Below are 25,179 nucleotides of genomic sequence, written 5' to 3'. Positions count from 1 at the left end.
CAGGAAGAAGTGACTTTTCAAACAAAATTAAAAACAAAAACAAAAAAAAATTGTAAACTACCCACACTAGCCTGCAGAATTCCACAAACCAGGATTGCATTACCTTAGGCCCTAACAGATCTTCCTCCTCTGAGTTGAATTTTAACATTCTAGCCTTGACTTTTCTGGCAACTGGAAGAACTAGTCAAATGAAATCTATTCCTGCATTTGTTATAAAGTTTTTTCCATTGCACTTTCTGAAATTTATTTTCAACCTTTATTGTCTTTTTCCTCCCCTAGAATGTTAAAGCTACTTGAAGATAAGGATCTTGTTTGTCTTGTTCATCACTATTTTCCCAGCACCTAACTGTGCAGGTAAGTAGTAGGCAGCCGAATTTCTCTATTAACAGCTGGCTGGGTGCTGTGGCTCACACCTGGAATCCCAGCACTTTGAAAGGCCAGGACAGGTGGATCAGCTGAGGTCAGGTTTTAGAGACCAGCCTGGCCAACTTGGTGAAACCCTGTCTCTACTAAATATACAAAAATTAGCGGGATGTGGTGTCAGGAGCCTGTAATCCCAGCTACTCAGGAGGCTGAGGCAGGAGAATTGCCTGAACCCAGGAGGCAGAGGTTGCAGTGAGCTGAGGTTGCACCACAGCACTCCAGCTTGGGCAACAGAGCAAGACTGTCACAAAAAACAAAAACAAAAACAGAAACAAAAAAACTAACAGCTACCATTTATTTCTACAACTCAACTAGTTGAATCTTCACAACTCTAATAGGTAGACACCGTTATCTCCATGTTACAGATGAAGAAAGTGAAGCACAGAATAAATTGCTCATATTAAAACAAAATCCAAACCCAAACCAGCAGACAAAAAAATAAAAAAACACTGTGTTCTCACCCACCAGGCTGTCCTGCCCAGTTCATGACACAGTAGCCTGAAATAAAATCTCAAGTAAGAAATTACTTTAGTCCAGGCACAGTGGCTCATGCCTGAAATCCCAGAACTATAGGAGGCCGAGGCGGGCAGATTGCTGGAGCTCTGGAGTTCGAGACTAGCCTAGGCAACATGACAAAATCCCGTCTCTACAAATCATGCCAAACAACTGGCCAGGCGTAGTGGTGCACGCCTGTAGTTCCAGCTATTTGGGAGGCTGAGGGAGAGGATGGCTTGAGCTTGGGAGGCAGAGTTTGCAGTGAGCCCTGATTGTGCCACTGCATCTCCAACCTAAGCATGAGAGCAAGAAAAAAGAAAGAACAAAAGAAATTACTTTAGAATTCAAAGCTTGGAAAGCCCTTGCTTTAGTATGAGAAAAAACGGTGTGCTTCCTATTTTCTGATAACTGTTATGCAGCTGATTGTGTCTCTCTTTTCACTCTGGCTTCCAGAAAGCCCAGCTCTATATGAGAAGCTCAGCGATGAACTCCTCTTGCCCCTTAAGGTCCACTCTTGCCTCGACTTTGCACCTTTATTTATATGTGGCTGTCTTGATTTTCCTTTCTGTTGTATGACTGCAGACTTTATGGAATGGGAAAAGAAATAGTAAATACACAAAATTGATGAATGACTTAAAGTTTTCATTTTATTTTTTATATTTTATTTTATTTTATTTTGAGACAAGGTCTCAGCCAGGCGCGCGGTGGCTCATGCCTGTAATCCCAGCACTTTGGGAAGCAGAAGTGAGCAGATCACGAGGTCAAGAGTTTGAGAACCAGCCTGGCCAGCATGGTGAGACCCCGTCACTACCAAAATTACAAAAAATTAGCCGGGTGTGGTGGTGTACACCTGTAAGCCCAGCTACTCCAGAGGCTGAGTCAGGAGAATCACTTGAACCCTGGAGGCAAAGGTTGCAGTGAGTGGACATCCCACCACTGCACTCCAGCCTGGGAGATAGAATGAGACTCTTCCTCAAAAGAACAAAACAAAACAAATAAACAAACAAAAAAAGAGAGAGACAATATCTCACTCTGTTACCCAGGCTGGAGTGCAGTGGCTTGATCTCTGCTCACTGACACCTCTGCCTCCCGGGGCTCAAGCCATCCTCCTACCTTAGCCTCCTGAGAAGCTAGGACTACAGTCGTGCACCACCACACCTGGCTAATCTTTGTATTTTTAATAGAGATGGAGGGCAGGTCTCACTATGTTGCCCAGGCTGGTCTTGAATTCCTGAGTTCCAATGATCCATCTGCCTTGGCCTCCAAAAGTGCTGAGATTACAGGTGTGAGCCACAGTGCCCAACCTTAAACTTTAAAAATTAAGGAAAAAAAAAAAATAAAAGGACTTTCAAACCAGTTTTTCTCATTGTCTCAAAAACTAAGGTTTTCTCATCAGCCACCAAGACCCGGTGCAGGGAAACGCCCCTGCTCCGTGAAAAGCCATAGGATGAATTTCCACAGGTGGGTGGCCTCTGATTTAACTGAAGCTAGCACCTGACTCCAGGACATCCCACCCATAGGCTACCTAGCTCCCAATGAGATGGCACAGGGCAAAGAGTTCTGATAATAGGCAGGCAGCATCCACTCAGCCAATCCCACAGCTCCCCAGGAGTTCACAATGGGAGAGTAAAGGCGATGGCATGTAATTTTGGGCCTCTTTTTAGACAGAATATCATCGTGTTTGCCTTTTAATCTGGTGTAAGTCATCTTGAATTGAATCTTCAACCAGTATTTGGGACATGGGAGAACTTTCTCTATGCCCATGAAATCACACTCTTCGCACCTTCTCATTTTCATAATAGCTAAGGTGGATTGGAATGAGTGGCTATTCACAGACCAGATATTGGCACACTATAGCCTCGAACTTTCAGGCTCCAGCAGTCCTCCTGCCTCGGCTTCCCTACTGGGTCTAGAGGTGTTTACCACAGCAACTGGCTGGATTTAACATTTCAGTTGTGGCTCATGCTATGTGAGCACTTTACATGTAGATCTAATGTAATCTTAGGCTGGCCACAGTGGCTCACACCTGTAATCCCAGCACTTTGGGAGGCCAAGGCAGGCAGATCACCTGAGGTCAGCAGTTTGAGACCAGCCTGGCCAACATGGGGAAACCCAATCTCTACTAAAAATACAAAAATTAGCTGGGCATGGTGCTGAGTGCCTGTAATCCCAGCTACTCAGGATGAAAATTGCTTACTAGGGAAAATACCTTGAACCCGGGAGGCAGAGGTTGCAGTCAGTCAAGATTGTGCCACTGCTCTCCAGCCTGGGTGACAAAGTGAGACTCTGTCTCAAAAATAAATTAATTAAATTAAATTAAATTTAAAAATAATGTAATATTTACAACAATTCTATAGGCAGGTATTGTTACTGTCCTCCATTTTACACATAAAGAAGTCATAAAGGTCAGGATTTAAATCCAGATGATGTGACTCCAAGTGCATGCTTGTCAACTTTATACTATGCCTCATCCCACTGCTGCCCACCTGCTTGCCTTTAAGTCGGGCTTTAGTAAGTTATTTATAAATGAGAAAGAGAAAACTGCAGCATGGCCTTGAAAACTCACCTCAAGAGGAAGGGCCTAAGGAGATACAATAGAAAGAAAGCTGATCTTTGTCTAAAGACTTAAATTTGAATCTTGGCGCCTCCACATACCTGCTTCTGATTTCCCTTTTCTATGTGTCAGTTTCCTCATCGCCCTGTAGGGTGGTAATCACTGACCTACTTACCTTATAGAAGTGTGTGAGGGTTCTTTGAGGTAATGGGTTTGAGAACGTTTTATATCCCATGAGAAGCCCAACCAGTGGACGGGATCCTTGTGTGCTTTGGCTGAAGACAAAGACCCCAGCTTTGTGCACTGAGTAAAGGAAAGAGGGGAACCAACCCAGGCTTCATCTCACTGCCCTATTTCTGATGTGAGGTCGTCTACCTGCCTGACCTTCCCCTCCTCCTCCTGCTGTCCTTTCAGCCTTGCTCCCCCTCCTATCTTCAAAGCTGAAAATGTTCTTCCATCTGCACAGGGACTCTGAAATAGCCTAAAACAAATGGAAAGGCTGATTGGAGGTTGGAGGCTTCCTGAAGTCACGCAGAACCCCTGAAAGGCAAGGGTCCCAGAACCTCCCGAAATGCAGAGTTCCTAAACACTAATACTGTTTAATGATAAATGTCCCTCATTTCAGTGAGCACTTTGTGTGAATTAGCCCATAATCTCTTCATCGTCTCCTTAATATCCTAATCCAGCTAGCAGACAGGAGTAACTATGGTTTTCAGACTTTGAGGAACAATCTGCCACGGGTCAGACAGAAACTAGAGTTGAATCATGTTGCTATGATTCAATGTCTCTTGGGATTTTCTAAACACCATACTGCAACCCTACTGTAGGGGAGGGTAATTTGAACTCTGATTGAGCCTATGCTTTGTGATTGTCAAAGCATAGTCCACAGGTCCCTGGAGGGTCCTGAGACTTTTTCAGGAGTCTAGTTGGTCAAAACCATTTTCAAAGATCAGGCACTGTGGCTCATGCCTATAATCTCAGCACATTGGGAGGCTGGCAGTTTACCCTGGCCTCTTGGTTTGCCCTTGCCCTTTGACCTGGCCTTTTGGCCCTGTCTGGTCAGACATTGCCTTTTGGTCTGGTCTTTTGGCCTGGCCTGGCCTTTTGGCGTAGTCTTTTGTCCTGGTCTTGCATTTTGGTTTGGCCTTTTGGTCTGGCATTGCCTTTTTTCCATGCCAGACCTGGCCTCACCTTTTGGCCTGGCCTTTTGGCCTGGCATTACCTTTTTTCCTAGCCTGCTCTGGCCTTTCCATTTGGCCTTTCCTGGTCTAGCCTTGCCTTTTAGCATGGCCTTTTGGTCTGGCCTGCACTTTTGGCCTTGCCTTACCTTTTGGTCTGGCCTGGTCTTTGGCCTGGCTTTTTGGCCTGGTCTGGACTTTTGGCCAGGCCTTACCTTTTGGTCTGGCCTGGCCTTTTAGCCTGGCCTTTTGTCCTGACCTGGTCTTTTGGCCTTCCTTACCTTTTGGCCTGGTCTGGCCTGACCTTACCGTTTGGCTTGACCTGGCAAAGCCAAAGACCAAGCCAAAATGCCAGGCCAAAAGGCCAGGCTAAAAGGCAAAACCAGGCCAAAAGGTAAGACCAGGCCAAAAAGGCAGGCCAAAGGCCAGGCCAGACCAAAAGGAAAGAAAAGGCCAAAACTCCTGACCAGACCAAAAGGGAAGGACAGACCAGGAAAGGCCAAAAAGTAAGACCAGGCCAGGCCAGTCCAAAAGACAAGGACAGGCAAGGCAAGGCAAAAAGGCCAGGCTGGGCTAAAAGGCCAGGCCAAAGGCTAGGCCACATCAGGCCGAAAAACCAGGCTAGGCCAAAAGTTTAGGCCAAAATGCCAGGCCAGGCCAAAAACCAAGACCAGGCCTAAAGGTAAGACCACACCAGGCCAGTCCAAAAGAGCAGGACAGGCAAAAAGCTAAAAGGCGAGGCCAGGCCAGAAGACCAGATCAGGCCAAAACAACAGGCTTAAAGGCCAGGTTAGGCCAAAATGCAAGAGCAAGCCAGACCTAAAGGTAAGGCCAGGCTAGGCCAGGTCAGGTCAGGCCAGGCCAGGACAGAATGTAGGTCAGGCCAAAAGGACAGGCTGAAAGGCCAGGCCAGGCAAAAATGCAAGGCTAAGGCAGGCCTAAAGGAAAGGCCAGACCAGAAGATAAGGCCAGGCCAGGCAAAAAGGCAAGACCAGGCCAGGCCAGACCAAAAGGCATGGCCAGACCAAAAGGCAAGGCCAGGCAAAAAGTCAAGGAGAAGCAAAAAGGCCAGGCCAGGCCAGACCAGACAAAAAGGGAAGGCAAGGCAAAAAGGCCAGGCAAAAAGACAAGGCAAGGCCAAAAGGCCAGGCAAAAAAGCCAGGCCAGACCAAAAGGCCAGGCCAGGTAAAAATGCAAGGCTAAGCTAGGCCTAAAGGGAAGGTCAGACCAGGCCAGACCAGAAGATAAGACCAGGTCAGGCTAAAAGACCAGGCCAGGCCAGACCAAAAGGTATGGCCAGACCAAAAGGTAAGGCCAGGCCAAAAGTCAAGGAGAAGGGAAAAGGTCAGGCCAGGCCAGGCAAAAAGGCAAGGCAAGGCCAAAAGGCCAGGCAAAAAGACAAGGCCAGGCCAAAAGGCCAGGCGAAAAAGCCAGGCCAGACCAAAAGGCCAGGCCTGGCTAAAAGGGAAGGTCAGGCCAAAAGGTAAGGCCAGGTCAAAATGCCAGGCCAAAAGACAAGAGCAGACCAGGGCAGTCCAAAACGTCAGGTCAGACCAAAAGTCCAGGCCAGGCAATGCCAGCACAAAAGGCCAGACCAGATTAGGCCAAAAGGTCATGCAAAAACGTAAGAACAGGCCACACCAAAAGTTAAGGCCAGGCCAAAAGTTCAGGCCAAAAGTCTAGGCCAGGCCAAAAGGCCAGACCAAAAGGCCAGTCTGGACCAAAAGGTAAGGCCAGGCCAAAAGACCAGGCAAAAGGTAAGGCCGGGCCAAAATGCTATGAAAGGCCAAAAGGTCAGGCCAAAAGTCAAGGCCAGGCCAGACAGGGCCAAAAGGCAAGGACAGACCAATAGGTAAGGCCAGGCCATAGGTAAGGCCAAAAGCCATGGCCACGCCAGGCCAGGGCAAAAGGCCGGGTCAAAAGGCAAGACCAGGCAGAGCAAGAAAAAAGGCAAGGCAAGACCAAAAGGCTACAGCAAAATGCAAGGCCGGGCCAAAAGGTAAGGCCAGACCAAAATGCCAGGGCAGGCCAAAAGGACGGGCCAAAAGGTAAGGCAAGTCCACAAAGGGTCAAAAGGCAAAGAGAGAACACAAGGCAAGGCCACGCCAGGCCAGACCAAAAGGCCAGGCCAAAGAGCAAGGCCAGGCCAAAATGTGAGGACAGGACAAAAGGACAGGCCAGGACACAAGGCCAGGCCAAAGGCAAGACCAGGCCAGACAGGGGAAAAAGGTAACGCCAGGCCAAAACGCCAGACCAAAAGTCTAGGCCAGACCAAAAGACCAGGCCAGACCAAAAGATAAGGCCAGACCAAAAGGAAAGTCCAGACCAACATGCCAGGTAAGACCAAAAGGTCAGGCCAAAAGGAAAGGTCAGAAAAGACAGGGCCAATAGGCAAGTCTAGGTCAAAAGTTAAGGCCAGGCCAAAAGGCGAGCCAAAAAACAAGGCCATGCCAGGCCAGACCAAAAGGCCAGGCCAAAATGGGAGGACAGACCAAAAGGCCAGGGGAAAATGCCAGGCTAGGACACAAGGCCAGGCCAAAAGCAAGGCCAGGCCAGACAGGGCCTAAAGGTAAGGCCTGGCCAAAAGGTAATGCCAGGCCAGACCAAAAGGCCAGGCCAAAAGGCCAGCCCAGGCCAGGCCAGAAAGCAAGACTGGGGCAGGGGGCTGGGTCTCAGGGGCTCTGCGGCTGTTTGCAGGGCTATCCCAAGCTGGCATGGACAGCAGCCCAGAGCTCAGGGGCACCTCAGGGCTGAGGGACTTAGGCTGGCCCTCAGGTCCCAGGCTCAGGGCAGGCTCAGGCTCAGGTGTGTGCCTGAGAGCAGTCAGGGTCGTGGGGAGGAAGGTGCCCCACACTGCCACACCCCGCAGGGGAGCTGGGAGTCCCCAGCTGCAGGTGGCTGTCTCTGCCTTCCATCTCTGGCAGAAGGGCTATGGGAAGAGGAATGGGAGGAGCCACCTCCTCAGTGGGCCTCAGCTCACTGTCCCCAGGCCCCAGGCCACCCTCCAGAGCTGGCTTCCAGGCCACAGTCACTACTGTCTACAGCTCCACCACATCAGGACCTGGGGAAAAGTGGGCGCTGCTCACAGGGGACAAACGGGGCAGCGTGGGGCTGGGTCTTGGGGGCAGGTAGGGTCTCTGCAGCCCCCGGGTTCCTCATCATCCTTGGAAACCTCATTGGTCCTGTCCCACCATGGAGGGGGCAGCTGGCACTGGCTGTCCTTGCCAACCAAGTCATTTTGGCTCCTAGGGGAGGGAGGCATCTGCATGCCATCAGGGGAAACCCTGGGCCAGGGAAGGCTGGGGAGCTCAAGGTCTGGGGCCCCTATACGGGCATCTTCCTCCAGAAGGAAATTGACCAGAGTTCCCAGGGGTCAGCTCTGAGGGTGGGGGTGGGGAGCGGCTGGCCTGGCTGGGCCAAAAGCTAGGGGACCAAGGTCCGGGTGCCCCCTCTCTGTGGCTGCAGGAGGCTCTGTGGCAGGCATGGGGCTACCTGTGGAGGGTGCAGCAGGATGGCCGCATGGTGGGGGTGTCCCATCCCCTGTCCCTGCCAGGTCTAGATCAGGCTCAACAATGGGCCCGTAGGACAGGTCCTCGTGGAATTTGATGAAATTGTAGTCGTAGAAGAAGTCCTCCACAAACATGGGCCCTGACGGTTCTAGCTCCAGGGCCTCCTCGTCGATGGTATTGCCCATGCAGGCTGGCCTGGGTGCTGAGGTGGGTGAAGGGCGTGGGTCAGGTGGCACGGGATGAAGTCAGCCTCGTTGAAGAGCTCGTGATTGGAGGAGCCGCTGCCTGAGCCGTCAGGGACCAGTGTGTCCAGGGGCAGTGGACAGGGTAACAGAGAGCAGGTGACTTGGCAGGCTGGCTGCTGGGCCTTGTCAGAGGGGACACCAGTGTCATTGGTGTGGTGGACACTTTGGTGCTGAGTACCCTCCCCGCATGTCACTGAGCACTGCAGGGGAAGCCAGGGTGAGGGGCTTAGGCTGGGAGGCTGGCTGCCAGGAGATGCTGGAGCAAGGCAGGGTAACCTGTCCACTGCCTGGTGTCAGAGTGGCAGGGACCCCAGCCAGCCCTCTCTGGTCCTACCCAGTTCAAGGTCATGGCCGTGGCCTTGGCTTCGCAGGGGCTTCCTGATCTCTGAGGCTTTGGAGTCAGAGGCTGAACCCTGGAATGCCCCAGACTTCCTCCCACCCAGGGTACCAGGCAGTAAGGGCTGGAGGAAGGCTGTCTCCTTCCCTGTAGACTGAAACCAAGGGTGATGCTGGAGGCAGACCCTCCCATCTCACACTCACCTGAGACCAGTTCCCCACAGCCCAGGTGGCCAGGCAGGGCACGTGGCGGTTGCAGGGGGTTTCGGCCGGGGGCCGGGAAAGGTGTTGACAGGCGGGCGGCTCCAGGGCGCTCTGCACATTCAGCCCAACACTGCAGATGCAGAGCACAGCCCAGTGGGACAGGCCCCCAGGCCCACAGGAGCTGGAGCACAGCTGCCACTCACCTGCCCACCACAAGGCAAGGGCATGTGGGTGGCATCAGCATGGCATCAGATGGGTGGAATTGGCAGGTTCACCAGCAGGGATGGTCAGGCCAGGCTCCCAGGCCCTCAGGGTTTGGGCAGAGCTCGGACCGAGGCCAGTGGCTGCTTCTCCAGAGCTCCAAGCCCAGGTAGGTGTCCTGCCCCCTAAGTCTGGTGACATGGCCCAGCCCCTCTGCTCCTGCCACCCTCCCCTCAGGGGAAGTGAGCATGATCTGAGGCCTATTTCCATCGCCATATCCAGGGACCTAAGGAGGAGGACCACATGTGTCCAGGTTGGCCCAGGCTGGAGTAAGGGGTGACTGAGAGCTGGGGCTTCAGCCTTGGGACGACCGTGAAAACCTGGCTGCCTGTGCTCCTCCCTGGGGCCTCTGGGGCCCAGAAGTAGGGGCCTGTGACAGACCCAGGCCACCTGGGGGTGGGGAGTTGTCAGGGGAGTGCGGGTGGCACACCTGGCAGGGCAGGGCTGCTCACTGCACTTCCTCTGGTGGTCAACGGGCCAGCCCAGGGGGTCACAGTGCCCCTTATCCACAGGCCCTGCCTGCTGCTCTGAGCAGTACACACTCTGCCTCTGCACACCTAGGGGCCGGGGGGCTCAGCCTGGGCCTGGCACCAAGGTGCCCACCACTCAAGACCCAAAGATACCATTTCTGCCAGAACCCTCCCAAAACAGCACCTCACTGCCCATGTCAGGATAAAGGCAGACCTCCATGGCTGCCTCCTCCTTGCTGTCCTGCTCTCACCCACCCTCTCCTATGTAACCTCCCTCTGACTGTCCCTGGAGAGGTGGCACAGTGTGGAGGTTTAGTGGGTTCGGTCCCCAGACCCTCTGCTTTCTAGCTGAGATGCCTGGGTGGCTCATTTGGCCTCTCTGAACCTCAGCATCCTCTTCTGTGAAGCTGGAGTGACAATCCTGCCTGCCTCCAAGCCCCAGACAGAGGACTGCTCGTGGCCTTGTGTGTGTGGGCTCATCCTGTGCCCAGCACATCCTACGAGCTCAATCTGTGCAAGCTGCTGCTAGCATGCAAACCCAGCCACGACGTCAAGGCTGCCCCACTGTCCACGCCCTTCCCAATGGCTAAGAGAACATCTGGAGAAGAAACACATCAAGGGGCAGGTCCCGCTCTCTGCCCCACACCAGCCTTGGCATTACTCCTGTCCTTCATACCCTCTGCCACTTCCCACCCCGGGGCTTTTCCACAGCCACGTGCCTCACTTAAACTCACCTTCATACTGCCTGCTGAGATCCAGCCTCAGGACACCCTCCGCTGGTGGCTCTGCTTTCTCTGCTCCCCTGGGATCTCAGGAGTAAGCTGTCCCTCCCCTGAGCTGCCAGTCCCATGCCAGTCCCCCTTTCCTCACCAACAGATTCTGATATTGTTCAAGGCAGCAATGGGACCTGCTGAAAACACCCTGAGGCTGCCCCCTTACAACTAGGGGCTCTGGGACACAGTCCTGGCTGGGAGTCAGCCCTTTCCCCTCCTTCTTCCTGCCCGGAACATGGCAAGAGGCCTGGAAGGGAGGAGGACATCTGCGACAAGCAGGAGGGGAGGGCTGCAGTGGCAAGGACCCTGCAGCTGAGGGACAGTCAGCTCCAGGTCCTGCCAGCGTGGACTGTGCACCTGGGGCTTCCTGCCTGAGACAAAGACCCACTGTCTGTCCCGGCCACCACGGGGTACTTGCCTCTGTGTACACTCACTCCTACACGGTCCACCTGCCAGGCAGCTGAATTGCTAAAAGACAATCCCCCAAATGTCTTGTGATGCAAATGTATTTGTTGGTTTTTCATGTTTGTCTATTTAAAGACACCTGAATTCTACCAGGTGTGGTGGTTCACGCCTGTAATCAATCCCAGCGCTTTGGGAGGCTGAGTCAGGTGAATCACCTGAGGTCAGGAGTTTAAGACTAGCCTGGCCAACATGGTGAAACCCCACCTCTACCAATAATAAAAAATTAGCCAGGCATGGTGGTTTCTGCACGTTAATCCCAGCTACTCGGAAGGCTGAGGCAGGAGAACCAATGGAACCTGGGAGATGGAGGCTGCTGTGAGCCAAGATCTCACCACTGCACTGCAGCCTGGGTGACAGAGCAAGACTCCGTCTCAAAATAAATAAAATAAAATAAAGATAGCTGTATTAGATGAAATGGGTTTCCAGGCTTTGGAAGGCATCTACCCAGTTCTCTAGTTCTCATGTTGTCATCATAACAGCACTTAGGAAAAAAAAAAAAAGACAGGGTTTTACTGTGTTGGTCAGGCTGGTCTTGAACTCCCGACCTCAGGTGATCCGCCAGCCTTGGCCTCCAAAGTGCTTGGATTACAGGTGTGAGCCACCACGCCCAGCCCATAACAGCATTTTAAGGCTCCCGCACTTCCTCTGCGCACCTGCCCTCCTGCCACTTCTCCTTTCCTTCCCTCAACTCTTTCCTCCAAATAGTAATAATAATTTTAAAATAGCCTTTTAAGGAATGTTCAAATGTCTCTATCTCAGATTCCTGATTCTGAGACCCTGAGGACACTGTGTCAATGATGGAAAGACTGAGGGAAAAGGGGAGGACTAAAAGAGCTGGAGACAGAGGTGGGGGAGATGAAGAGGTGGGAGGAGACTGAGAGGTAGGGTAAGAGCTAAGGGCATGGGGGGAGACGGAGGAGCAGTGAAAGACTGAGAATGGGGAGATGGAGGATTAGGGGGAGACAGGGTGTGGGGGAGACCCAGGAATGGGGGGGTAGACCCAGGGGCCAGGGGAGACTGAGAGGCATAAGAGGAGAAACCATGGGGTGGGAGGAGACTGAGGGGCTGGGGAGACCAAGGGATGGGGGGAGACCGAGGAGTGAAGGGGACTGAGAGGCACAAGGAAGGGGAGACAGAGGGGTGGGGGAAGACCAAGGGTCCTGGGGGAAGACTGAAGGGCCAGCAGAGAGACCAAAAAGCCAGCAAGGAGACAAAGGGGTAGGGGGAGACCTAGGGGCAAGCAGGGAGACCAAGGGGTGGGGGGAGACTGAGGGGCAGAAGGGGAGACCAAGGGGTGGGGGGGAGACAGAGGGTAGATTGAGGAGCATGTGGGGGAGACCAAGTGGTGAGGGGGAAGACTGGGGGTTGGGGGGAACTGAGGGGCATGGGGGAAGACCAAGGGGCAGGGTGGGAGACCTGAGGTGGAGGGATTCTGAGAGGCAGGAAGACCAAGGGGCATGGGGGGCACTAAGGGAAATATGGGGAGGAAGGTTCAGAATTAATGAAACCATCCTACTTTTTACATAGTTCAAAGAAATAAGTCAGCGTGGTGAGGGGCCACTGGGCTGGCCTCAGAGTGGGGTGGGAAACCTGGCTGTGCCCTGGCCTCCTCCCCTCACTGCCCCCTTCTCTGCCACCTTCCACTGTTCCCCCTCCTTCTGTATGGGAAGCCCCTCCTGGGGTGGCCACCAGGGAGCTCCAGGCTCTGGACCACTGGAGGGGCCAGAGGAGGGGAGCAGCCCGCCCTGACAGGCCCAAGGCTAAGGCTCTGTGGGGGTGGAAGGGGTCGTCTCTAGGATGCAGCAGAAATGCAGGCAAAAGACCTGCCGGAGCTGAGCCAGGACAAAATCGAGAGGGAGCTGTGCCCCTGTATGGAGAATGCCAAGAGCTGGGGCACACTGAGCACTCACCACAAGCTGCCCCCACCTGCCTCATCTATTTACCTCCCAGTGGGCATGGGACATGGGGCAATTGCCAGCCTCATTTCACGATGGGAAACTGAGGCTCAGAGAGGCAAACCTCCAGACCCGTGGTGGCCCAGCAGTGAGCTGGAGGCTGAAGCCAGTGTCCCTGTCCAGAGCCAAAGCTCTGTAGTGCCAAGAGAACTCAGGCGGCAGGACCTCGCCATGGCCATCTGCCTCCCTGTGGATGGTGTACTCATAGCGCACCTGGGGTTGCTCTCCTGGAACAGCAGCTGGATGGGCAGGTGGGCCCTATGAGCATGAGCCGTCCTCTCCATCCCCCCAGCCCTAAAGGAGCCGACCCCAGTCACCTCTGAACTGCAGCCACATCATGGGTCCATTTTAAAAGATGGGGAAACCGAGGCAGAGGTTGCAGCAGGATGTCCTGGCTGAGAGCCAGGCTCTGTGACTGCCCCAGGGCTCACTCCTCCATGATGAGACCCTGTTATGGGCCTGGGGTCTCTGCCTCTGCTCCCCCATCCTAGGCCTCAGGAAACAGGCACCTGGATCCAGACAGGCTCATTGATGGGACCCGGGGACGTAAGGTTCTCCCAGTTGCCCCTGCATGCATATGTGAAGTTGGTCCCTGCCACCTGGTAGTCCCCGACCCACTGGATGGTCCAGCCGCCATTGAGGAAGTACTTCTTCGGGTCCTCGTTCTGCAGTGCCAGGAAATTAGCAGCCTCGGCCACCTCCTGGATGCGGATCTCACGTGGGCCGGCTGGGATCAACCCCACGTCCACATACCCTGCTGGCCAAGGGTTGTGTATAGGTTGTGCTCAGGGCAACAAGGTTACCTATCCCCACCTGCTGCCCTCACCTCCCTCCCCACTTACCCCCGCCTGCTGATGCCAAAGATTCCACTGTTACCTTAAAAGTCTGAGCTCCCTGAATTGCTCAGACATGTGATAGGTCACCAAAACCTCACAGAGGCACCCCAAATCCTGACCCCATGTCCATGCCCCATCACCCCTCTCCTGGGGACCTAAACTGGTCTCATCACAAGCCTGGGTCCACCCAACACTCAGGGCCAGCTGGCATTCTCTCTAAAATGCCAGCGTGCTCAGGCCTTTCTCCTGGATCACCCTCCTCAGCCCACATGGCTGCTTTTATTCACCCGCTTCTGTCACACCCATCACATGCCAGGCACTGCTCGCAGGACTTCTCACATGTAAGATGAATAACAACCCTAGGATGTAGGTACTATTGTTGTCCCCATTTCACAGATGAGGAAAGTGAGGCAGGCAGGGATAGTAACATGAATGAGCGTCCTGCTGGGATCTGAGGACAACAGGGTTTTCCTCCCATGGGAAACCTTCCCTGACTCCCCCAGGCCAGGAGCGTCTTCCTTGGTGCTCCCACAGCCCTCTGGGCCTCCCTGCACTGCACTGGCGACACAGAAGGTTGTGTCCCCTGGGGGACTGAGCGATTCACCTGCATGTCCCCATCACCTAGCACCACAGTCAGCACTTGAACAACGTGTGCAAAGCAGACCCGAGGTGAGGGTGTGGAGTTGGGGGGTCTCAGAAGCTTCAGGAGGAGACGACCATCCTCCCAGAGGCCCAGGGGCCACACACAAACTGAGCTGGCCCTTCCTGGGGTTTCTGGGGCAAGAGGACTCCCAATGGGGACAGATCTCTGTGCTTGGGTTAGGGGTCCCTGACTCCTACAAGAATTCCACCCCAGCAAGGCTTCCCTGCTTAGTCATCTATGGCTGGGTGGGAACCATGAGGCCAATGGGGGAGCCCAGGGCAGATGGGGAAGTGGCCACCAGGTAAAGAGCACACCCCTCCCTCACAGTGGCCCCACCTTATACCCAGGCCCTCTGCCTCCTCCAAGGTCCCGCTCACAATGTGGCAGGTGGAGCCATTGTCGTGGCACATGCCGTAGCGGTCCTCCATGGCACCAGAGTTAACCTCAAAGTCACAGTCGACATTCTGCAACACAAAAGGGAGGAGAGGCCCATGGTGCTGGTGGCCAGCCCTCTGCGCCAGCCAGGTTCAGGAGCAGACAACCCAGCTGTGTCTCTGACCCAGGTGAACGTCTCTACCTCCCTGAAGCTCTGTGTACTCAGATGTGAGACAGGGAGACCCGCCCCTCCCTTAAAGGCATGTCTAAAGCATCACATTCGACAAGAGAAGGGAGTTCTGCAAAGGCTGCGGGTAGGCAGGGACCTGACTCTCCATGGGCTCCTGACCAGTGTGTGCAGGGAATCTGAACATCAGAGGCACTGGGGGTTGGCCCTTCCCTTCTGGTCCTCCTCTGAGCCCAGGCCTGAACACCCCAGCTGCTTAGGGACTAGAAGCAGGGGCAGATAGGTAACTGGGGAGATAGGCAAAGACCAGAGGCCATCCTTGTATTGAAAACAAGAATAGGAATTGTTACCAAATACTGAGTGCTACTCTTTGTTCTTTTCTTTTTTTTTTTTTTTGAGATTGAGTTTCGCTCTTTTTACCCAGGCTGGAGTGCAATGGTACGATCTCAGCTCACCACAAACTCCGCCTCCTTGATTCAAGCAATTCTCCTGCTTCCGCCTCCCGAGTAGCTGGGACTACAGTGTGCACCACCATGCCCAGCTAATTTTGGCATTTTTAGTAGATAAAGGGTTTCACCTTGTTAACCAGGATGGTCTCGATCTCTTGACCTCGTGATCCACCCGCCTTGGCCTCCCAAAGTGCTGGGATTATAGGCGTGAGCCACCGCATCCAGGCCTGAGCGTTACTCTTCTGGGCTCATTTAACCTCTTCTATCTGGGGTCAGCCAGCTGGCAAGAGGTCAAGCCCCTGCCTTGGCTCCAGTTTCCTGGCTGGAGTGGTGCTGGCACAGCATCCAAGGAGACGTGGAGTGGCAAGGCCGGACTGGGAGGGGTCTCCAGTGCCAGGAGGCCTGGTAGGGGCTTTGCCTTATTGGTATAGAGGGTGGGGTCTCTGAAGCCCAATGGCAGAGCATCGGGAGGGTGGCCAGAGGACCAGAAGGGACCCAGGGGAGAACCTGGGGCCTGCCAGTGGGGCTGGAGGCGGGCAGTGCTGGGAGAGCCTCTTCCTGACCAGGAACACCTTGCAGGTGCCATTGATGCAGAGGTCCCGGCTGACCCTGCCCTGGTAGCAGGGGGTGCCATCGACCACGACATCCTGCAGCTTCTCAGCAAAATACTCATTAGAGGGCTGGCAGTGCAGCTCACAGGGGTTCACTGGGGGCCAAACAAAAGAGCCATCAGTGACAGCCGGGGCAGGAGTTACAGAGGCCACCAGGAAGACGCCTCTGTGACACACATCCATGGCAGGCTGGAGGCTCCGGCTGTGCTGGTAGCTATCTGCAAGGCTGCAGACTGGGGAGCTGGGGGAGCAGCAGCCCCAGGGCACAGTGGCACGGCCCAGGCTTGGGGTGGAGACTGGGCCTCCAGCTGCATCACAGGGTAGCCTTGGGCACACACAGCCCCAGCCCTCTGAGCCTCAGTGTCCCCATGGGAGGCAGCATTCACCGTCATTGACCACAGACACCCGTGTGTGCCGCTGGCCCTTGTAGAGCATAGCATCAAAGTGGCTGCACTGGAAGTGGCGGAAGGAGGGGTGGCCCGCGGGGAAGGCTTGCAGGTTGCAGAGGCGGAAACGCTTCCATTTGCCCACGCAGTACTTGCCCTTGTATTTGCGTCTGTGGGGAGAAGCAGGGAGGGCCCGATGAGTGTTACTGCATGGCCACAGCCTGGAGTGAGCGGCCTCCTCCTGTACCCACACACTGAGATCCCTGCCACCTAGCTCTGCGATACTGGTCTCTTCCCCTGCTCTGGCCCAGACACACCCTCCCTGTTTGTAAGGACCTTCGGGGAAGTGGCAGCAGGAAGCCTGAGCTCTGTCCCCAACCTGCTGTGTGACTGGGAAAGTCTCTGGCTAACCCCTGGGCCTCAGGTTCCTCATCTGTAAAATGGGGTTAGGGCTGCCTCTGCAGAGGACTGTTGAGAAGCCGGAACAAGCTGCAGGCATGACTGGCACTGACTGGAGGGACTTCTCCGAGTCCCCAGCCCATGACACCAGCGTCCTAACGAGCCCTTGAGCCCTCAGTCTCCTTCCTGGTGGCAGTTCCCCAGCCCGGGTGTAAAAAATGCCCCCAGGGCCCCAGCCACCTGAGAGGTCTGCCCAGTCACAGCTCCTGAAACCCTCCCCATCTAGGCCAGGGTAGCTGGACCGAACCCAGATCAGACCTGGAGGTCAGGAGGCAGGGGGGGGACACAGGCCAGTCTTAGCCAAGCACAGGGCCCTGGGTGGGGCTGGCTGTGAACCCCATGCCTTCCCTGGGCGGCCTCATGTAGAGGGAATCAGCTGGGCAGTGCCTCAGTCTAAGGTGCTGCTGGGCTCTGCATCTCACCAGATCCTCACATCCCTGCTTTTAAATGGGAAAACAGAGGCTCAGAGAAGGGGTGAAGAGAAGATTCAAACCCTGAGCCATCTAAGGTCCAGGGCCCATGCTCTTCCCCATTGCTCTCTCCTTCCTCCCTCCAGCCGGCAGCTGCTTTGCTGTGTGGCCTCTGATGAGTCTCTCTAGTCTCTGGGCCTCAATGTCCCCCTCTCTGCAAAGAGGTCAGCAGTGGGGACCTGTCAGCCCCAGAACACTCCTTGAAAGTGACTCAAGGTGGCCTGGACACTCGGAATGACCGTTGTGAGGACACTTCTAAGAGCCATGGGCTGGGACAATGCCAAGCTCCTGCCATCAGCTGGCTCCTTGGGTCCCTCTGTCCCATCACCCAGGGCACCCTGGGCCCCACACTCACACCGGCTGTGTGCACTGCCACTCAGCACTCTGCATGCCCACACCACAGCTCCGTGAGGGCACTGATGCCCCTTGATGCCTCCGTAACCCTACTGATGATGTCTGATGTCTGAGAAGCATGGTAGCACTAGGGCTGGAGATGAGATAAGTATCCCTTGCTTCTTATTGCCCCTTCCAGACTATTCTCCTTCAAAACCACCAGCTTTGAATCTCACGTATCAGAACAAGGCTATCCCATGTTCCTCAAAGTTTTGGGCACTCAGTTCCCTGTTATTTCTCCAGCATCTCCCATCTTAGTTTGGGAGGATGTCAGTATTCATGGTAGGTAGGCAATTCTTCTAGCACTGTTTTTTCTTTGAGATGGAGTCTCATGCTGTTGACCAGGCTGGAGTGCAGTGGCATGATCTCAGCTCACTGTAACCTCTCCCTCCCACGTTCAAGCGATTCTCCTGCCTCAGCCTCCCAAGTAGCTGGGATTACAGGTGCGTGCCACAACACTCAGCTAATGTTTTTAGCATTTTTAGTGGAGATGAGATTTCACCATGTTGGCCAGTATGGCCTCAAACTCCTGACCTCAGGTGACCCCCCCCCCCACCACCTTGGCCTCTCAAAGTGATGGGATTACAGGCATGAGCCACCACATCCAGCCCCAGCACCTCTTCTCTCCATTCTTCCAGTGGTGCTGTCTGCTGTTTCTCATTCCTGCGAGGCCTACACTTTGTCGACAACTTTAACTTTCCTATAATTTCAATTTTAAGGAAACCCTCTCTGACCACCACCTCCAATTTTTCTAGCTTGTGCCTTGATCCCATGCCCATTCTGCTGTCTACATCACAATTTTGTATCTTCTCTGGTTTCTCAACTAGCCTAAAACCGCAGATCAATAATTGTACTCCTCTCTGGCATACATCCCCATCATCTCTGACCTAATCTGTTTGTTTATTTGTTTTTAACTCACTTGGCAGAAACACTGCCAAGTTAAAGCCAGCTCATTCTGCCCCATTTCTGCTGTAGCAGCTGTACCTTAAAGGGAATAGCACAACCACATTGCTTTGGTCTCACTTTCAATTCCATGTCACACCGCTTCAAACCATTATTTAAACCTCCAGCACTTGTCAGCCATAAGTGCTACCTGCCTTGGGCTCACACTAGGTGACTTGTCCTCACCCAATTAAGTCTATATGTATATATGTAGACTTACATATATATGTATAACTTTTTTTGAGACAGAGTCTCACTCTGTCACTCCGGCTGGAGTACAGTGTGCAATCTCAGCTCACTGCTATCTCCACTTCCCGGGTTCAAGCAATTCTTGTGACTCAGCCTCCCGAGTAACTAGAACTACAGGCAACTGGCCAACTTTTATAATTTTGGTAGAGATGGGGTTTCACCATGTTAGCCAGGCTGGTCTCAAACTTCTAACCTCAAGTGGTCTGCCTTCCTCAGCCTCCCAAAGTGCTGGGATTTACAGGCATGAGCCACCAGGCCCAGCCCAATTAAGTCTAACTTCTTACCAGTCTACCCCCTTATCACTTGTTAACTGGTCAGGAATTTTCCCTGTTCTACTCTTCTTAGTTTCTCTCCCTCTTTGTGTGCAGCAAACCAATCATTGTGGCAACAGGTTTTGCCAAAGGGAAAGGCTGCCATGTGAAAAGGTGAGGAACCAATGTCAAACCTCCCTCCCCAAAGATGAAGTTTCAGGTATAGTTGTTGCATAGAGGAGTAAGGCAGTTGAAGGCATGGGAAAAGGTGAGTGGATGTAAGGACAAGTGAGTTAATCAGTGATATGCACACACATAGTCAGGCTTCATGGCTCTTCATAGAATGCATGTTCAGAAAATGGTAACATTTCCATGATCTGAGGGAGGAGATTTCAGCTCTCTGATGTCATATGGTCGTCTCTCCTGCATTGACATAAGCCCATTTAAAGGATTGGTGGCCTCAAGCTGCTTGAGCTCTACAAGAGCTGCCCCTTACTTCCTGAAAAACAACTTAAAGCATCCATTACTATAGTGACCTACAGTCAGAGATTTCATCTGTAAGAAGCTGGTGGGAGTTCAGTTATGGATTCTCTGACTGTTTGACTTGCTAGTGGGAGTTTTTAGATCAACTAGAAGTAAGCGACTAAAAACAGCTAATATTATTTGGCTATTTGTCCCTGCCCAAATCTTATGTTGAAATGTAATCCCCAGTTTTTGAGGTGGGGCCTGGTGGGAGGTGTTTGAATCCAGAGGCAGATCCCTTATGAATGGCTTGGGCCATGCCTTTGGTGATGAGTGAACTCTGGCTCTGAGTTCACATTAGAGCTGGTCCTCTAAAGTATGTGGCTGTTCCCCACCTCACCTCTTGCTCCTTCTGTTGCCATGTGATGTGTCTGCTCCCTCTCCATCTTCTGTCATGATGGTAAGCTTCCTGAGGCCTCTACAGAAGCCAGGATGTCAGCACCATGCTTTCCATAAAGCCGGCAGAGCCAGTTAAAACCTCTTTTCTTTATAAGTCACCCAATCTCTCTTATTTCTTTATAGCAATACAATAATGGCCCAATACAGCAAACAAGGCATGTCAAGTTTGGCAGGCTAAACAGGTTGGCTCTGGTTTCATTAGCACATCACCCACTGTGGTTTCCGCACCTTAGTAGCCCCCTTCTGACCTCACCTGTCCTCTTACAACAGAAGAACTCTTTATGTGAGTTATTGTGGTTCAGTGTGTTTTAAGTCCACAAAAGAAAGAGTACTCAAAGATAAATCCTCTCATCAAGGCAGTTTACTTCTATAGAAGGGTGTGGCTCATGGATGGAGCAAGGGTGACTGCAAATTTGGACAAGAGAGGAAAAGGAGTACTTATTTCTGATGGTGGTCTCCCCTACCGCTGGGTCATTCCCCTGTTGGCTAGACCATACAAGCTGGACTAGACTAATCCCAATTGTCCATTTTAAACAGAGCAGGGGTCTGAGCTGGAGTGGCAGGGTAGATGGTTTTGTGGGAAGGACGGTTACAGGCAGGTCAGAGCAGGTAGCCAGGGATGACCTATATCAAAGAAGGTGACCAGAGCAGGTGACTGGAGCAGGTGACCTGATCACTGAAACAGGTGACCAGGAAGAGTCAGGACAAAGCTGGGGGCAGAGGGAGTGTGGGGTGGGAGGGAACCAGATGTGAACTGCTGATTAGAACTGGTAGGGAATGTTGTTTACTGGAACTATAAGGAAGTTAAACTTTAAAATGAAGGACATATAACTGAATATAATGACATACAGATTCTTTGAAGAGGAATTTAGAACTCATCGGATCCAATAAATGTTGCCCCTTATTGAAACTGCCCTGCTTTTGCTTCCGGAATATCATATTCTTCCTACCTCACTCCTTATTATTCGACTCATCATGCTTGAGCTTCCCAGGACTCAGTTCTTCTCACATTTTCTGCCAGCCACACTCACCCCCTTGGGGATCTCATTGTGTTTCCTAACTTAATGATGCTGATTACTCTGTTTGTTATCTCAGTTTTCAGACTTCTTTCCAGAACTCCAGACCCCTGTGGCCACTACATTTTCACTATGTAGAATCTGATGTCTCACCAGCATTTTAGAGGTAACATATTCAGAATAAACTGATCTTCACGCCGAGCCTGCTTCTCTCCCCTTCTCCACTCACTAAGGGGCACTACTTTCTTTCTGGCTGATCAGATCATCCTTGGGGTTATTCTTGCTCCTGAAAATAAAGTCTGTACTTATGTTAATTTTGCCTAAGTTTTGTCCTTTAAGGTTTACACTTGGAATACATTTAGAAGACCGAGTCATAGATTGAAGTTGCCATGTATATGTGCACTGATTAGCAGCAGTTACAAGCGGATTTTTAAAGAGAAAAGAACAGGCAGTTCTTAAATGGCTTACCAAGAGTTTGCATTGAAACATTATAATTATTGGCCAGGCACACTGGCTCATGCCTATAATCCCAGCACTTTGGGAGGCCGAGGCAGGTGGATCAACTGAGGTCAGAGGTTCCAGACCAGCCTGGCTATGGTGAAACCCAGTCTCTATTAAAAATACAAATATCAGCCAGGTATGGTGGCAGACGCCTGTAATCCCAGCCAGTTGGAAGGCTTAGGTATGCAAATCTCTTGAATATGGGAAATGGTGGTTATAGTGAGCCGAGATCACACTACTGCAATCCAGCCTGGATAACACAGCAAGACTCTCTCAACAATAGTAATAATAAACTATTGATTGTCCACTGTTCTTGATATCACAGATTCCAGGATCATAAAGATAGTATCTTAGTGATTTAGGTGCATGGGGGCGGGGGGAAGATGCCCTTAAAAATGCTAATTTTTTTATAGGTGTAAATTTCTTTGACAGAGGGTTTCAAAATAGGCAACTAAGTGTCAGAAAGTTGTATTTTGGAGACTGATTTATTTCGATAGGTGTTCTTTTCAACTTAGCTTGTTTTCTAATAGGAATATTGACTTCAAGTTGGAGCTCTTTAGTGAACTGCGCAAATAAAGCACTTGCAGTTTTCAGTACCTAATATTTAAATATTTCAAAAGCAGGCATAGCTGGAAGGCCCAGCATCTATTATAAATCTTTAAAAATCAAGGGCCTGCTGTGGTGGCTCACACCTGTAATCCTTGCATTTTGGGAGGCCAAGGCAGGCGGGTTCCTTGAGCCCAGGAGTTTGAGACCAGCATGGGCAATGTAGCAAAACCCTGTTTTTAAAAAAAAAAAAATCAAGGACTCAACGTTTTCTTTGAGACAGGGTTTCACTCGATTACCCACGGGAGTGCAGTGGCACGATCTTGGCTCACTGCAGCCTCCATTTCCCAGGTTCAAACAGTCCTCCCACCTCAGCCTCCCAAGTAGCTGTGACTATAAGCACACACCACCAAGCCCAAGTTTTATATTTGTTTTGTAAAAACAGTGTTTTGCCATGTTTCCCAGGGCAGTCTCCAACTCCAGAGCTCAGGTGATGCACTCACCTCTGCCTCCCAAAGTGCTGGGATTACACGCATGAGCCACCATGCCTGGCTCCCACTTATTATTACACTTAAAGTTCTTGGGTACACGTGCAGAACATGCAGGTTTGTTACATGAGTATACATGTGTCATGGTAGTTTGCTGCACCCATCAGCCTGTCATCTACTTAGGTATTCTCCTAATGGTAACCTCCTACCACCGAACAGTCCCTGGTGTGTGATGTTTCCCTCCCTGTGTCCATGTGTTCTTATTGTTCAGCTCCCACTTAAGAGTGAGAACTTGCGGTGTTTGGTTTTCTGTTCCTATGTTAGCTTGCTGAGAACTATGGTTTCCACCTGCAACGGACATGAACTCATCTTTTTTTGCAGATGCATAGTATTCCATGGTGCATATGTGCTACGTTTTCTTTATCCAGCCTATCATTGATGGGTATTTGGCCTAGTTCCATTACTATTGTAAACAGTGCCCCAGTAAACATACACGTGCATGTGTCTTTATAGTATAATTATTTATAATCTTTTGGGTATGTACCCAGTAATAAGATTGCTGGGTCCAATGGTATTTCTAGTTCTAGATCCTTGAGGAATCACCACAGTGAACTAATTTACATTCCCACCAACCGTGTAAAAGCGTTCCTATTTCTCCATATCCTCTCTAGCATCTGTTGTTTCCTGACTTTTTAATGATTGCTATTCTAACTGGCTTGAAATGATATCTCATTGTGGTTTTGATTTGCATTTCTCTATTAGTGATGGTGAGATTTTTTTCACGTTTGTTGGCTGCGGAAATGTCTTCTTTTGAGAAGTATCCGTTCATGTCCTTTTCACCCAGTTTTTGATGGGGTGTTTTTTTTTTCTTGCAAATTTAAGTTCTTTATAGATTCTGGATTTTTTTTTAATAATAGAAAACTGTGTTTAATACTACCAAAAATATAACTGTGTGCTGCTCTCCCTGGCTTCCATGGGAGGACTGCCGGCAGCCCCTGAACTGTAGTCCAATACAGGAAAGGGTCGCCGCCTGGGGTAGGGAATGCTGCTGGTTTAGAAAAGGAAGAGGAGGCCGATCCGGTGAGGTCTGCATCCATGAGGGTTAGAGGTGGGTTAGGGGCATGGGGGTACCAGAAAGGGGAGGGTTGTATGGAGTGAAAGAGGCAGGGGCAGGTAGGGGACATAGCGGGGCAGCAGCTCCCCCTGGAGCCTAGGGTCGCTCTGAGGGAGGGAGCACGGTAAGGGGGCTCCAGTTTGCTGTGGGAAGAGCCATAGCTGCCAGGCAAGTAGGCTGTCGAGTAGTTGGGGGGGTTGCACGCAAAGCCTTTGCTGGGTTGGGTGGTCGCGTTCCCTGGCCGCCAGAGTGGGCCGCCGCTGCCCAGGCTGCCTCTTCCCTGTCCGCAGCGGGAAGGTCCGGCGCCCGCGCTCTTGGCCTTGCGCCGAGGCCGGTACTTGTAGTCGGGGTAGCCGCGCAGGTGCCGGGCGCGGAGCCGCTTGGCCGCCTCCACGAAGGGCCGCTTCTCGTCCTCACCCAGCAACTTCCACTGCGCGCCCAGGCGCTTGGAGAGCTCGGAGTTGTGCATCTTTGGGTTCTGCTGCGCCATCTGGCGGCGCTGAGCGGAGCTCCACACCATGAACGCGTTCATCGGCCGCTTCACCTTCTGCAGGGGCAGCACCCCAGGGGCCGCGGGGCTCCCACACCCTCCCGCTCCTGGGGTCCCGAAGACGAGGAGGCAGCAGCCATGGGAGCCGGAGGCTCCAGGCTCCAGGCCTGGTCCTGTGAGGAGCCCGGTAGCGCCATGGGTCGGGAGAAGCCTTTTGTCAGATGGATAGATTACAAAAATTTTCTTTCATTCTGTTGGTTGCCTGTTCACTTTAATGATAGTTTCGTTTGCTGTGCAGGATCTCTTTAGTTTAATTAGATCCCATTTGTCAATTTTGGCTCTTGTTGCCATCGTTTTGGTGTTTTTGTCATGAAGTCCTTGCCCACGCCTATATCCTGAATGGCATTGCCTAGGTTTTCTTCTAGGGTTTTTATAATGTTAGGTCTTAGATTTAAGTGTTTAATCGATCTTGAGTTAAATTTTGTATAAGGTGTACGAAAGGGATTAAGTTTCAGCGTTCTGCATATGGTTAGCCAGTTTTCTCAACACCGTTTATTAAATAGGGAATTCTTTCCCCATTGCTTTTGTCAGGATTGTCAAAGACCAGATGATTGTAGATGTGTGGTATTATTTCTGACGCCTCTGTTCTGTTCCATTGGTCTGTATATCTGTTTTGGTACCAGTACCATGCCTTTTTGTTACTGTAGCCTTGTAGTATAATTTGAAGTCAGGTAATGTGATTCCTTAGCTTTGTTCTTTTTGCTTAGGATTGTCTTGGTTATGCAGGCTCTCTTTTGGATCCATACAAAAGTTAAAGTAGTTTTTTTTCCGTTCTGTAAAGAAAGTCAGTGGTAGCTTGATGGGAAGGGCATTGAATCTATAAATTACTTTGGGCAGTGTGGCCATTTTCATGACACTGATTCTTCCTCTCCATGACCATGGAATGATTTTCCATTTGTTCATGTCGTCTCTTACTTCCTTGAG

At 51.9% G+C, this 25,179-nt stretch overlaps 2 pseudogenes; both read right to left on the bottom strand.

Moving 5' to 3' along the window:
- Window positions 1-7,213: 7,213 nt before the first annotated feature.
- On the bottom strand, window positions 7,214-17,758 carry LOC128931168 (A disintegrin and metalloproteinase with thrombospondin motifs 7-like; annotated as a pseudogene).
- Window positions 17,759-23,693: 5,935 nt separating this feature from the next.
- Window positions 23,694-24,392, bottom strand: LOC128931218 (transcription factor SOX-15 pseudogene; annotated as a pseudogene).
- Window positions 24,393-25,179: the final 787 nt, after the last annotated feature.

This window comes from Callithrix jacchus, chromosome 17 (genome assembly GCF_049354715.1).
Source record: "Callithrix jacchus isolate 240 chromosome 17, calJac240_pri, whole genome shotgun sequence".
In the NCBI taxonomy this organism is placed as follows: domain Eukaryota; kingdom Metazoa; phylum Chordata; class Mammalia; order Primates; family Cebidae; genus Callithrix; species Callithrix jacchus.
Note: the sequence above shows the minus strand (reverse complement) of the source record. Positions and strands in the feature narration are given on the sequence as shown.